The sequence below is a fragment of the Sapajus apella genome, unplaced genomic scaffold, assembly GCF_009761245.1.
Source record: "Sapajus apella isolate SASKATOON/1434 unplaced genomic scaffold, GSC_monkey_1.0 scaffold39, whole genome shotgun sequence".
NCBI lineage: Eukaryota > Metazoa > Chordata > Mammalia > Primates > Cebidae > Sapajus > Sapajus apella.
Window position 1 is genome coordinate 17,018,936 of NW_022436979.1, and position 14,043 is coordinate 17,032,978.

The following is a 14,043-nucleotide window of genomic DNA, read 5'->3' on the forward strand; positions in this document are numbered from 1 at the left end:
TTTTTTTTTTTTTTTTTTTTTTTGAGACAAAGTCTCGCTGTGTCACCAGGCTAGAGTATAGTGGTGCAATCTCAGCTCACTGCAACCTCCGCCTCCTGGGTTCCAGTGATTCTCCTGCCTCAGCCTCCCAGGTAGCTGGGATTACAGGCATGCGCCACCACAGTGGCTAATTTTTATACTTTTAGTAGAGATGGGGTTTCACCATGTTAGCCAGGCTGCTCTCGAACCCCTGATGTCAGGTAATCCGCCCTCCTTGGCCTCCCAAAATCCTGGGATTATAGGCGTGAGCCACCTCACTCAGCCTAATTCTCTTTCTATTTTAGTCTTTATTAAATTTATTTTAAATTAATTAGATTTCTTCTCCTAATAGTAGATTAAATGCTTAATTATCTGGAATTGATTTTGAAAATTTATATCATTTTCATGTCACTTGAAGGTCTCCAAACAAGACGTTTTATCCGTTTAAGGTAACAAGAGTGAGTTTGGAATTTTGTAAAGCGCTTTTGTAAAAAAGTACCTTATGTGTGAGAGTTTGCAGTTACCTGCTTAAGTACTTCAACAAGGGGCTAGGCCAGTGAGTAGCAAATAGTAGCTAAAAGTAGATGTTTACACTACTTTACATCCAGGATTAAGGCAGATGGTTTACTGTGTTGATTTTTTTTTTACTAGATACTTGCATCTTTGTTTTACTTATTATGCTCCATTGAGGTCTGTCCTACCGAAGGGACAAGGGAAGCAACTATTTTGCCATAAACGGAATTTTCCTATACATAGCATTTGTAGATACTTCCCAAGTGTAAACGGAGTGCCATTTATTTTCTTGACACATTTTCCCAGTTCGACCTGCCACATCCTGACTTTTGACATTGATACGACAATTCAAAGATAACTTAAGGAGAATGTGAAAAATAATTTGCAAAAGCACGCCATGTGGAACTTGGAGAGGATTCCTGTGGAAGCTAGGCACTGTCCTTTGGCTTGGGGTGAGACTGTGTTCCAAACTAGAGTTTCCCATAGTGTTCCATGCATCCTAGAATGCTAACCGGTCCAAGAAAGCTGGGATACTCTGCATATAAAATCCCTCTTCTTGGAGAGTAAGAAGGCACATACATATTAGAGGTTCTGAGAAACGTTGCCTCGTTTCCCCCATAATATCTTAATATTCTGAGGAAGTAGGGTCCTGTAAAACAGTTTGAAAATATTGCCCTACACTACCCCATGAAAGGATAGATCGTATGCAAATATACTGAGAAATCATGCTGTAGGGCGAGGTGGACCGCAGCTCCATACTTTCCCATATCCCAGCACTATGGTCTTGGTGCCATTTGTACCATTGTTTAACGGTAGCAGTCAGGCATAAGGATGGGTATCTTCTTTCTACCAGACAGTACTGCTCAACTGGGTGGAGGATGTATAAGTGTTTAAAGCCTCCCTAACCTAATCTGGTGCAACAAGTAACAATGCTGTTTAAGAATTGTATGTCAAATACAATTGGGTTATGTAGCCTACTGGCTCAACCTTGAAAATAAATTAACTTGACTTCTTGATTGGTAGACTTGGCCTACACTGACAGTCATACGTGGATAGTAACCTGCATATTTGATCAGAGAAACACCAGCAAGGACCACTGTTTGTCTTATGTCCCTTTCTGAGGAAGAATGGACTACAAAAGGCAAGTGACAATGAGGATCTAAATTCAAGTCACATTCTATTGTTACCACATGGGTCAAGTAGATGTGAGAAGTGACCTCTAGGCAACAATCCTGTGCTCCCAGTGGGCTCTGAAGTTTATTTGAATTTAATGTCATGATGCTCCTTTGGCTTTATAACCTATAAAGATCAATGAACTGTTTTCCTTGGAGATTCCCATTGTCGTTTTAAAGTAATTGTTTCTGTAAAATGCATTTACACAAAGTCAGAAATGCTTAACCAGTGTCACAGTCAAAAATTTCTATTAAGGGTAGAAAAGTACCATCTGTAGATAGAACTAAAACCTGAATTGTGCATGAGGCACAAGACCGCTAGAGAAAAGGGGTAGTTAATTGCCCAGGAGTTTTACTTCCAGCAGAGTCATTGACGGGGCTCCAGATTTGCCATTTCTAGCATGGTTTAGTGAGAGCGTAGGCAATCTGTCTTTATTTCATCTCCTAATTAATTGGAGTCTTCAGGAAAATCAGTACCTATGAAGAATAAAGTGATTAAGTTATTCCTGGAGCCGGAAAATTGAGGTAAAGCCGTGTTTGATGCTCTATATACTGAGAGGTATCAGGCTTCCTGTCACTCTGTGTAGATTTGTGTGGTAAAGCTATTTTGAGACTAGTTTACTGTTTATTCTGAAGAGAATAAAATATCAAATCCAAGGGTAGAGGACATGCAAAGGGAGAATTTCCCTTCCCCCTTTTCATAATCATCCTCTCATCTTACCATAAAAATGGGGACCCGAAGCTCTGGCCCTGCCACCATATTGCTGTGATGTGATACCTGACTTTCACACACTGCTGGCGCCATACATCCTAAAACAGCAAAAACCAAGCAGCTTTTCACTCTGGTTGTTTCGTTATGGCTCTGAACACCACACTACACTGGAGAGCAACACATTTAGTGGCTTCAGATTTTAAAAGCTTATGGGGCACCATAGGGAATATCTGAAATATTGTTACTGGGAAAACTTTTCTCAAGGCACCACAAAGCTTCCCCCCAAATCATGTTTAATACAAGTTTATGAATTTTAACAATTCCCAATATCAACTGTCTGATTCATTGTCACAGTTTAATCAATTGTGAACTAATAACTGCAATACTAAATTCAGAACAAGTTTTTAACTTTGAGAATGACATATACTTTTTATAATGGGGTAATCAAATGACTCTTGAGAATAAGAATACATCATTAGGATACTATTTTGTGGGGGAAGTGGAATGGAAATACAATTTCAGGGGGAAAATAATGTTAAACTCTTATTTGTAGGTACTTTAAAAAATGTATGGTATACCATTTATATTCCATTTAACTTAGCCTTGTAATTTGTAAATGTTTTATTGAAAAATGACAGTATAGGCCGGGAGCAGTGGCTCACATCTGTAATCCCAGCATTTTGGGAGGCGGAGGCAGGTGGATCACTTGAGGTGAGGAGTTTGAGAGCAGCCTGGCCAACATGGCAAAACCTCATCTCTCCAAAAATACAAAAATTAACTGGGTCTGGTGATGCATGCCTGTAATCCCAGCTACTCAGGAGGTTAAGGCAGAAGAATCACTTGAACCCGGGAGGCGGAGGTTGCAGTGAGCCAAGATTATGCCACTGAAGTCCAGCCTGGGTGACAGAGCGAGACTCCATCTAAAAAAAATAAAAACACTGGTGTTGTCAGGTGAACATCTCACACCTCACAGGTTAGCTCCTGGTTTTTATCCTCCCTCCCAGCCACGAGTCTACTTTTCGTCTTTTTCATGGTAAATGAAAATGAAAATTCCATCTTTTACTTGTTTAGGCCAAAAGTCTTGGAGTCATTGTTAACTCCTTTCTCTCTCTCTCTCTCTCTCCATCTCTCTCATTTTCTCTTTTCTTTTCTTTTATTTTTGAGACAGAGTCTCACTGTGTTGCCCAGGCTGGAGTGCAGTGGCATGATCACAGCTCACTGCAGCCTCAATTTCCTGGGCTCAAGTGAACCTCCCACCTCAGCCTCCCGAGTAGCTGCGACCACAGGTGGGCACCACTATGGCCAACTAATTTTTTTATTTTTTGTAGAGACGGGTTTTTGCTATGTTGGCCAAGCTGGTCTCGAACTCCTGGGCTCAAGTGATCTGCCTGTCTCAGCCTCCCAAAGTGCTGGGATTACAGGTGTGAGCCAGCGCACCCTGCTCTTTTTTCCTCTTATACTCCAAAATCAATTTGTCTGAAAATTCTGTCAGTTTGGCCTCCGAGATACACTCAGCAGCCTGCTGCCCTGCTGCCTCCTCTAGACCACCGTCACCTCCACCAGGGCTACAGGAACAGCCTCTTAATCAATTTTCCCCTCTTCCTCCTCTGTTTATGTTTATCGTCCATAAAGCCGGTAAAGAGATTCAGCCAAATCCATCTCTCCTATGCCTAAAGTCCTCGAATGGCTTCCCATCTTACAGTAAAATCCAAAGTTCTTATGTTGGCCTAAAAAGCCCCATGTGATCTGGCTCTGGGCTCTGACTTCTCCGAGCACTCTCTTGCTCACTCCATTCCAGCCACATGGGCCGGCTTGCTCCTCCCTGGGCACACCCGACACCGTCCAGCCACGGCCTTTGCACGTAACTCTTCCCTCTGCCTGAATGCTTGCGCCTTGTCTCAGATCTCCATTTCACTTGCTCCTTTTATGGAGCAGCTACTCCTGCCATGCCTGTTTTATATTCTAGAATGCTGTTTGTTCCTCTAACCCAGCAAACCCTTCTCCAACTTCATCAAAGTTAAAATGAAGACCAGAACCTATGAAACTCTTAACTAAAGGAAGATTTTCTGAACTTAGCCTTTTTTTTCTTTTTTTGGCTTCCAGTAGGTATAGAACATGAGGAGGAATGAACTTAGCCTTCTCAGATCATTTCAATACTGCTAGACCAGCTAAAGTGATATTAATCCAAACAAGTCTTCACTTTGTATAAATTTGAGACAGTATGCAAAGACATAATTCAAATAGAAAGGAAAGAACCCCAGGACTGGGCATGGTGGCTCACACCTGTAATCCTAGCACTTTAGGAGGCCGAGGCGGGTGGATCACAAAGTCAGGAGTATGAGACCAGCTTGACCAACACAGTGAAACCCTGTCTCTACTAAAAGTACAAAAAAATTAGCTGGGCATGGTGGCACATGCCTGTAATTCCAGCTACTCAGGAGGCTGAGGCAGGAGAATTGCTTGAACCCGAGAGGTGGAGGTTGCAGTGAGCCGCGATCGTACCAGCCTGGGTGGCAGAGTGAGACTTCATCTCAGGAAAAAAAAAAAGTATGATTGCTAAATTCATTATTTGGGAATTGTTTCAAAACTTTAGAAAATTGTATGATATTATTACAAAGAACACTCTAGAACAAGCCCCATTCTGCTTTCTAGCCTGCTCTGGCATATCTTTGTTTCAGCTTTCTGGCTTGGAAACCTCTTGATTTGTGGAGACCCATGAAGATACTTGAAATTGGCAGATACTTGAAATTGGCAGATGATCCCCTCAGCAAGGTCCAGGGCTTACCCTTTCAATTCAGGGTGTGGAATCTGCTTTTGGACACCTGGCATTCTCCTTAACTGGGCCCAGAGGACCCATTCAGTGTGACTGTTTATGGGTTGCCCAGGTGCTGACCCTAAACCCATCCAGAAACCAGGAATGTTTTACTGTGGTAAAATAATTCTGGTTAATGAGGAAACCTAGCTATACTCAGCTGGAAAAAGCCATATGGCCCAAGCCTAGTAAGAGTTAGCTGCATCACTCTCCGTAACACTTTTCTCTAAGTACATGGAATACCTGTGTTAAGGAAAGCGTTGCCTTGTGAATCTGCTCCTTGTTTGCTTCAAACAAACAAACTTGGGTACTGCTTTGAACGTAGCTTCTGAAGGGGAGCAGAGAGAGGGGCTGCAGAGGAAAATGTCCTTTCAGAACTTATTACCTGCTAGGGAGATGGGATGGACACACACACATACCTGCAGAGAAGTCATCAGGGAGACCGTCATCTTCAAACTGCCCGTGCCTTTAGTCCCATGCTCTCTCTGCCTTCCTGTTCACGCTTATCTTAAGCCAACCATTTCCCTAGGGCCCTGACCCCACCCCCGCCTTGTTAAAGACTTGCTTCTTCAGGTGTCCTCCTCTCTTCCCTGCCTCATCTCTTATCACTGGGCACCATTCTTAGTAGTCACCCAGGTCCAATGGCATCTCATCTTTAAAAATAACAGATCGGAGGCTAGGCATGATAGGTCATGCCTGTAATCCCAGCACTTTGGGAGGCTGGGCGGATCACCTGAGGTCAGGAGTTCGAGATCAGCCTGCCCGAAATGGAGAAACCCTGTCTTTACTAAAAATACAAAAATTAGCTGGGCGTGGTGGCACATGCTTGTAATCTCAGGTACTTGGGAGGCTGAGGCAAGAGAATTGCTTGAACCTGGGAGGCAGAGGTTGTGGTGAGCCAAGATCTTACCATGGCACTTCAGCCTGGGCAACAAGAGCAAAACTCCATCTCCAGAAAAAAATTAATGATAACAAAATAACAGACTGGGCGTGGCGGCTCACGCCTGTGATCCCAGCATGCACCTGCAGTCTTAGCTACTCGGAGGCTGAGGCCGGGGGAGGGTGTGGAGGTTGTGGAGGAAGAATGGCTGGAGCCCAGGAGTTCCAGACTGCAATGAGTCGTGATTGTGCCACTGCACTCCACTGCAACAGAGTGAGATCCTGTCTCTAAGAAACAAACAAACAAAAAGATAAAGAAAAAATAATTGTACACCTCACCCCAAAATTCCATCTTCTTCTTCCCCTTCCCGGCATCATCCTGTTCTCTGCAGCTCTTCCAGCAAAGTGACTCCCGTTATCTCCCTGCTGAGAAGCCTCCGTCCCCGCCCCTCCTCCAGGGCTGCTCTTGTCCATGTTTCCAGGGACCTTGAATTTGCCGGCTTCCATGGGAGCATCTTTGTATTTCTCAGGCTTGGCAGCAGTCAGTCAGTGCCTCACTCTCCTTCCTGAAGCAGTTCTTCTCATATTGCCTGATGGCAGACTCTTCTGGTTTCCTCTCCACCTTAGGAGATGCTGCCTCTCACTCTCCTTTGTTCTTCCTTCTCCATTTGACTTCTCCATGTCAGGGCCCCCATCTGATGTCTGTCTACATACTGTCCTGGCTGACTTCATCCAATCCCATAGCTTTTGACACCTCCACATCCTCATGACTTCCAATCTGTATCTCCAGCTCTGACATCTCCCTGGAATTATAGACTTACAGAACCCACCACCTACTTGATTAATCAACTGATATATTTATATGTCTCGCTCTGTTGACCAGGCTGGGGTGCAGTGGCACAATCACGGCTCACTGCAGCCTCAACCTCCCAGGCTCTAGCAATTCCCCCACCTCAGCCTCCTGGGTAGCTGCGCCACCATGCCTGGCTGGTTTTTTGTATTTTTTGTAGAGACAGGGTTTCAAAATGTTGCCCAGACTGGTCTCAAACACCTGAGCTCAAGCAATCTTCCTTCCTCAGCCTCCCAAAGTGCTGAAATTACAGGCGTGAGTCACTGTACCTGGTTGGTAGATTTATTCATTCCATGAATATTTATTGATTACCTATAAATGCCAGATACTATTCTGGGTTTGGAGGATACTTACATCAGTTAAAGACAGGCAACAATCACTACCCTATGGCAATAATGAACATCATAAATAAGTAAATCAGACACTATTTTAGAGACTGGTAGGTACAGAGAGAAAAATTAAGCAAGGAAGACAGATAGTGAGTGCCAGGAGGAGAGGATGTTACGGTTTTAAAGAAGATGGAAACAGAACATCCCACTGAAAGGTGACACTTCAGCAAAGACTTGGAGCAGGTGAAGGAGTGACCCACATGCCTAGTTAAGGAAATAACAGTGGAGGCAGATGGTACAGTAAGTTTCAAGTCACTGTGGCAGGTATGGCTTTGTGTGTTCGAGAAACGGCAAGGAGGCCAGGCACGGTGGCTCACGCCTGTAATCCCAGCACTTTGGGAGGTCGAGGTGGGCGGATCACGAGGTCAAGAGATCAAGACCATCCTGGCCAACATGGTGAAACTCCGTGTCTACTAAAAATACGAAAATTAGTCGGGTGTGGTGGCGCATGCCTGTAGTCCCAGCTATTCGGGAGGCTGAGGCGGGGGAGTCGCTTGAAACTGAGAGGCGGAGGTTGCAGTGAGTCGAGATCAAACCACTGCACTCCAGCCTGAAGACAGAGAGAGACTCCAGCTCAAAAAAAGAAAAGAAAAAAGAAACAGCAAGGAGGTGAGTAGAGTGAGGGAAGAGTCGTAGGACGGAAGATCAGAGAAGAAATGGAAGGTGTGGGTGCAGATCCCGTGGAGCACGGTCAGCTACGGGAAGACTTTGGTTTTAATACCAACTGCGATGGAGATCTGCTGGCAGTTTTAAGCAGAGGAGTGACATAATTTGTCTTCCTTTGTAAAAGCTCTCTTTGCCTGCTTTGTTGAGAATAGACTCTCAGGGACAAAGGAAGAAGAGCAGGGAGGCTATTTTAGCCATTTCAGTGATGATGGTATTTTGGCGCTGGGTGGTAGAAGTGAAGATGGCGTAACAAAAAGCTTCCGATCCTGGATGTGTTTTGAAGGCAGAGCCAATAAGATTTGCTGACAGATTGGATACGGGATGTGAATAAAAGAGTGAAGGAGGAACAAGCATCTTGGGCCTGAGCAGTTGGAAGGATGAAGTTGCAGCAATCAGGATAAAGAAGACGGTGGGTTGAACGTGGTTTTGAGTCAGGTTGCTGGATTGACAAATAAAAAACCAGGAAGCCCAGTTAAATTTGAATTTCAGCAAAATAACAGACATTTTAGTGTAAGTACATCCCATGCACTATTGCTTACACTTATTATCTGCTGTTATTCTAAATTTGCTGGGCATCTTTTATTTGATCTGGCAATCCTAACTTGAGAGGAAACTTTGAGTTGTGTGTTAGACAAGATGATGCGTAGACAGCTGGATATATAGGCCTGGATTTCAAGGTATGAGTCTGGTCTGGAGATTGAAATTTGGGAGACGACAATAGTATTTAGGTAGCCTGAAAAGCTATAGGATGAGAAGAAGTCCCCAAAGGTGAGAGAATGGAGAGATAACTGGCCCAGGAAAGGCGCTGGGGCCTCCAATGTGGAGAGATTGAGGACATGAAGAAGGACCGGCAGAGAACGGGGAGGAGAAGGAGCTAGCGTAGCAGGAGAGAAATCAGCATGTCTACTCTGGCAGACGGACTGAGGCAAGCAGCAACCGGTACCTAGGATCTGAGATGGGGCAAGCACAACCCCTGACTTCTCCACAACACCCCTTCTCAAATTCTGCTTTCCTCCAAATACTGTCTCAATCCGGGATAGAACTGCATCTGCCCAGCAACAGAGGCCAGATAGATAGGGATTATTTTTAGTTCTCTTCACTCTTGTCTGTGTTCAATCCAAGAGCAACTTCTGTCTCCTTTCCTTTCAAGACGTGCCCTGAATTCATCCAGCTCTCTTCATCATCTCCACCACGACTACCACAGCTCAGCCTCCATCATCTTTCAGCTCAGCTCCTGCAAAGCCTCTGACTCCCTTATAATCATTCTCAACATGGCAGTCTGAACAATTTAAATATATTATGTGTGTGTGTGTACATATATACACACACACGTAATAGAAATATTTTTAATATACATATATGTACGGTGGACCCTTGAACAACACAGGGTTAGGGATGCCAACCCCCACACAGTTGAAAACTCACATAGGGGCCGGGCGCGGTGGCTCACGTCTGTAATCCCAGCACTTGGGGAGGCCGAGGCGGTTGGATCACGAGGTCAAGAGATCGAGACCATCCTGGTCACATGGTGAAACCCGTCTCTACTAAAAATACAAAAAATTAGCTGGGCATGGTGGTGTGTGCCTGTAGTCCCAGCTACTCAGGAGGCTGAGGCAGGAGAATTTCCTGAACCCAGGAGGCAGAGGTTGCGGTGAGCCGAGATCGCGCCATTGTACTCCAGCCTGGGTAACAGGAGTGAAACTCCGTCTCAAAAAAAAAAAAGAAAACTCACATATAACTTTTGAAGCCGCAAAATTTAACTACTAGGCCTGGCGTGGTGGTTCATGCCTGTAATCCCAACACTTTGGGAGGCCAAGGCAGGAGGATTACTTGAGTTCAGGAGTTCAAGACCACCCTGAACAACATAGTGAGACCTTATCTCTACTTAAAAAAAAAAACAGAATAAAATGGTAGCTGAATGTAGTGGCACATGACTGTAGTCCCAGCTACTAGGGAGGCAGAGGTGGGAGGACTGCTTGAGCCCAGGTGGTCGAGGCTGCCGTGAACTATGATCACCCCACTGCACTCCAGCCTGAGCGACAGTGAGACCCTGTCTCAAAAAAGCCCCCAAAAACCCAAAACTTAACTACGAATAGCCTAACATAGTCAATTAACACGTATTTTGTATGTATATTCTATATCATATTAGCATAATAAATTAGAGAAAAGAAAATATTTAAAAAATCATAATGAAGAGAACATATATTTAGTATTCATTAAGTGGAAGTGGATCATCATAAAGGTTTTCATCCTTGTTGGCTTCATGCTGAGTAGGCTGAGGAGGAGGATGAAGAGGAGGAGTTGGTCTTGCTGTCCCAGGAGTGACAGAGGTGGGAGAAAATCCACATATAAATGGACCTGTGTAGTTCAAACCTTTGTTGTTCAAGGCTCAGCTGTGTGTGTGTGTGTGTGCGTGTGTGTGTGTTGATGTAAACCCTCTGCTTCAAATCTTGCAATAGCATCTCACTGTCAGTGTCAGTACAACGAAGCTGAAACTCACGATCACGGCCCCTGCTACCTCTGACTTTTCCCTGTAACCCTCTCCCACTCGTCTGCTAGGATTCGGCCACAGTGTCTTGATGATGCAGGGATAACCAAAGGAGTCTATTTTAATATTTCCAGCAAAGCAAGGGGGCATGACCTGCAGCAATGGGGCTACATAAATATCAGAGGAATTTCAGAAAGAGACACAACAAATAGGTGTTCCTGGCTTTCTACCTTTAATTCTTTGTGAGTCTCGATTTTAAATCAAAGATAATGAAGAATTATCTGAAATGGCTTAAAGGAATACCTGAGTCTTGGGTAATTTATGAAGAAACGAGGTTATTGGCTCGTGGTTCTGCAGGCGGTGAAGAAGCAGGCACCGGCATCTGCTTTGGGTGAGGTCCTCAGGAAGCTTCCACTCATGGCAGAGGACAAAGAGCAGTGGCATCACGTGGTGAGAGAGCTGGAGAGAGTGGAGGGGGTGCCAGGCTCTTTTTAACAATCGGCTCTCCTGGGGTCTAATAGAGGGAGAACTCATCTGTTACCATGAGAACAGCATCAAGCCATTCATGAGGCATCCACCCCCATGATCCAAACGCCTCCCACCAGGCTCCACCTCCAACACTGGAACCATACTTCAGCAGGAGACTTGGTGGACCTAACAAACCATATCCAAACCACAGCATCCATGGTGTGAACTTTCGTCTTTCAGAAATGAAGAATTGGGGCCGGGCACGGTGGCTCATACCTGTAATCCTAGCACTTTGGGAGGCTGAGGCAGTGGATCACTTGAGGTCAGGAGCTCGAGACCAGCCTGGCCAACATGGTATAACCCTGTCTCTACTAAAAGTACAAAAATTAGCAGAGCATGGTGGTGTGCACCTGTAGTTCCAGCTACTCGGGAGGCTGAAGTGGGAGGATCACTTGAACCTGGGAGGTGGAGGTTGGAGTGAGCCGAGATTGTACCACTGCACTCCAGCCTGGGCAACAGAGCAAGACTCCGTCTCAAAAAAAAAAAAAAAAAAAAAAAAAAGAAAGAAAAGAAGTGAAGAACTAGCTTTCTGTTGATTATCCCAAATCATGGCAGTTGCTCATTGAAAGCCACAAATTCTGAACAGCCATGCTGTGAGCTCTTCATTTGTTTGTGGACACAGAAATTTTAGAAAGAAAATATAGATGTTAGAGACAAAATATTGAAGGAAAGCAGCAATCAGGGAGCAATCTGCTTTTCCCCACCGACCTGTATATCTTCTTAGGTTACTGGTTATTACTATTTACCCTTCATGAGAAATTACCTGGGCAACAACCAGGTATTGTCCACACAGGGGTTTGTGATCACAAGGAAGAGGTGGCAAACATGAATTCTGTTTTTGAGACAGGGCCTTGTGACATTGCCCAGGCTGGCCTTGAACTCCTGTGCTCAAGCTGCCTCAGCCTCCTATACCCAGCTCAAAGATGCATCTTAAATAATTTTAAAAGATTGTCCTTTAGGATTTGTCCAGCAGGATACACAAGAAACTAGAATCAATGCCTACCTCTAGGGAAGGAAACGAAGGGACTGGAGGTCAAGAGTGGGAAGGGGATTTACTTTTATTGTATATCCTTTATGTATTTTGAATCTTATATTGTTCTTTTGTGCTCTACCTACTTATAAAAAACATTGGCTGGGTATGGTGGGAGGCTGGGGCACTCGAGGGGCTGAGGTGGGAGGATTGTTTGAGGCTAGGAGTTTGAAACCAGCCTGGGCAGCATAGTGAGACCCTGTCTCTACAAAAAATTTAAAAAATAAAAAATAACAGCTAGGCATGATGGCGCTCTCCTGCCTGTGGTCCCAGCTACTCGGAGACTGAGGTGGGTGGGTCGCTGGAGCAGGAGTTGAAGCCTGCAGTAAGCTATGATTGTGTCACTGCCCTCCAGCCTGGGTGTGACAGAGTGAGGCCTTATCTCTAAAAAGCAAAAAGAAACTAATTTTTATAAAATGACAGCTTAAGAAGGCCAGAAACACCAAATCTTATTTATTTATGTTTTCTGGAATTACACAGGCACATTTTAAGCATTTTTCCCAAAATGGGAAAGTGGTTTGCAGATTGCAGATCTACGTGCATGGCCCTGGGCGTAGCACTGGGAGCCCAGGGCAGAGGGCAGGGACGCCTGACCTTGGAGCTCTCCAGACTCGGGCAGGCCCTGCTGCTACTGTGCATTCTGCTGCTCTCAGCTGTCAAACATGGGACCACACGCGGTGACCTCTGTGGCCCCTTGCAGCTCAGACACTCCACGAATGTCTACGCCCATGCATTTCACAAAGTGGAAAAGTATCTTTTGACCTGTGAGAGGAGCGGCTTCAATCGGTGTTGTCCACGAGAATTCATCTCAAAGCCTGGCTGAGGGCTTGATTTCAGAGTTGAGCCCACTGAGGCCCACCAGCTCTTCACACGCGGGAGGTTGGTGGATTTCTTGATCAGCTAAAACTCGCATGGCTGCAGCTTGCCTGTGATCTACAGACCTGCACTTGCCAACACACATGGGTTGAATCTGAATCGGAATATTAATTGTACCCTCCGGAGCATATGGAAAATATTCATATGGAAAATATTAATGCTTCCTTCAAATGGAATTTTTTTCCCTTTAGAAACAGATTTTTAAAGAAGATGCTAGGTTCTGTGCCACCAAAAGAAAGAAGTCATGTTTACAAATGTCCACTGAGTCATTGCACTGCAGAGAAAACAAGAGTGTTTACTTAAGGGGAGAATAGAAACCAAGTCAGGCTTTTTCCGTCGACAGCTACTTGTTAGCTCTAACAAGCGGAGCGTGCTGTCTCCTTGAAACAAACCCAAGAACATCGATTTTCATGGGACCCACGTGCTATTTCATCTTTGCAGAGCCTGCTGGGCTTAAACACAAGCCTGGGTTCTTCTCCTCTGACCCTTACGAGCCGTCCAGTGCATTAATTTCAAGTGTGGAACCTGGGCCTATGCTGCCAAGGCCATACCGAGTTAAAAATGTAAACCCAGGCCGGGCGCGGTGGCTCACGCCTGTAATCCCAGCACTTTGGGAGGCCGAGGCGGGTGGATCACGAGGTCAAGAGATCGAGACCATCCTGGTCAACATGGTGAAACCCCGTCTCTACTAAAACTACAAAACATTAGCTGGGCATGGTGGCGCGTGCCTGTAATCCCAGCTACTCAGGAGGCTGAGGCAGGAGAATTGCCTGAACCCAGGAGGCGGAGGTTGCGGTGAGCCGAGATCGCGCCATTGCACTCCAGCCTGGGTAACAAGAGCGAAACTCCGTCTCAAAAAAAAAAAAAAAAAAAAATGTAAACACAAAGTCTCTGAGAACAGGAGGGCACGTTCTCATGGTGGCCATGGGCTGCCTTGCTTTCCTCTGAAGTCCTTAACTGCTTAACTGACGTGCAATGGACGTGAGGGAGTTCTCCCCAAGGGAGGATCTTTCCAGAGGACTTTGAAGGCATTTAAATTAGGAAATGTTATGCCTATGAAATTATATCTAATATTTCTGTCTCTTGTCGCCTGAAGTCTAAGAGCCTAAC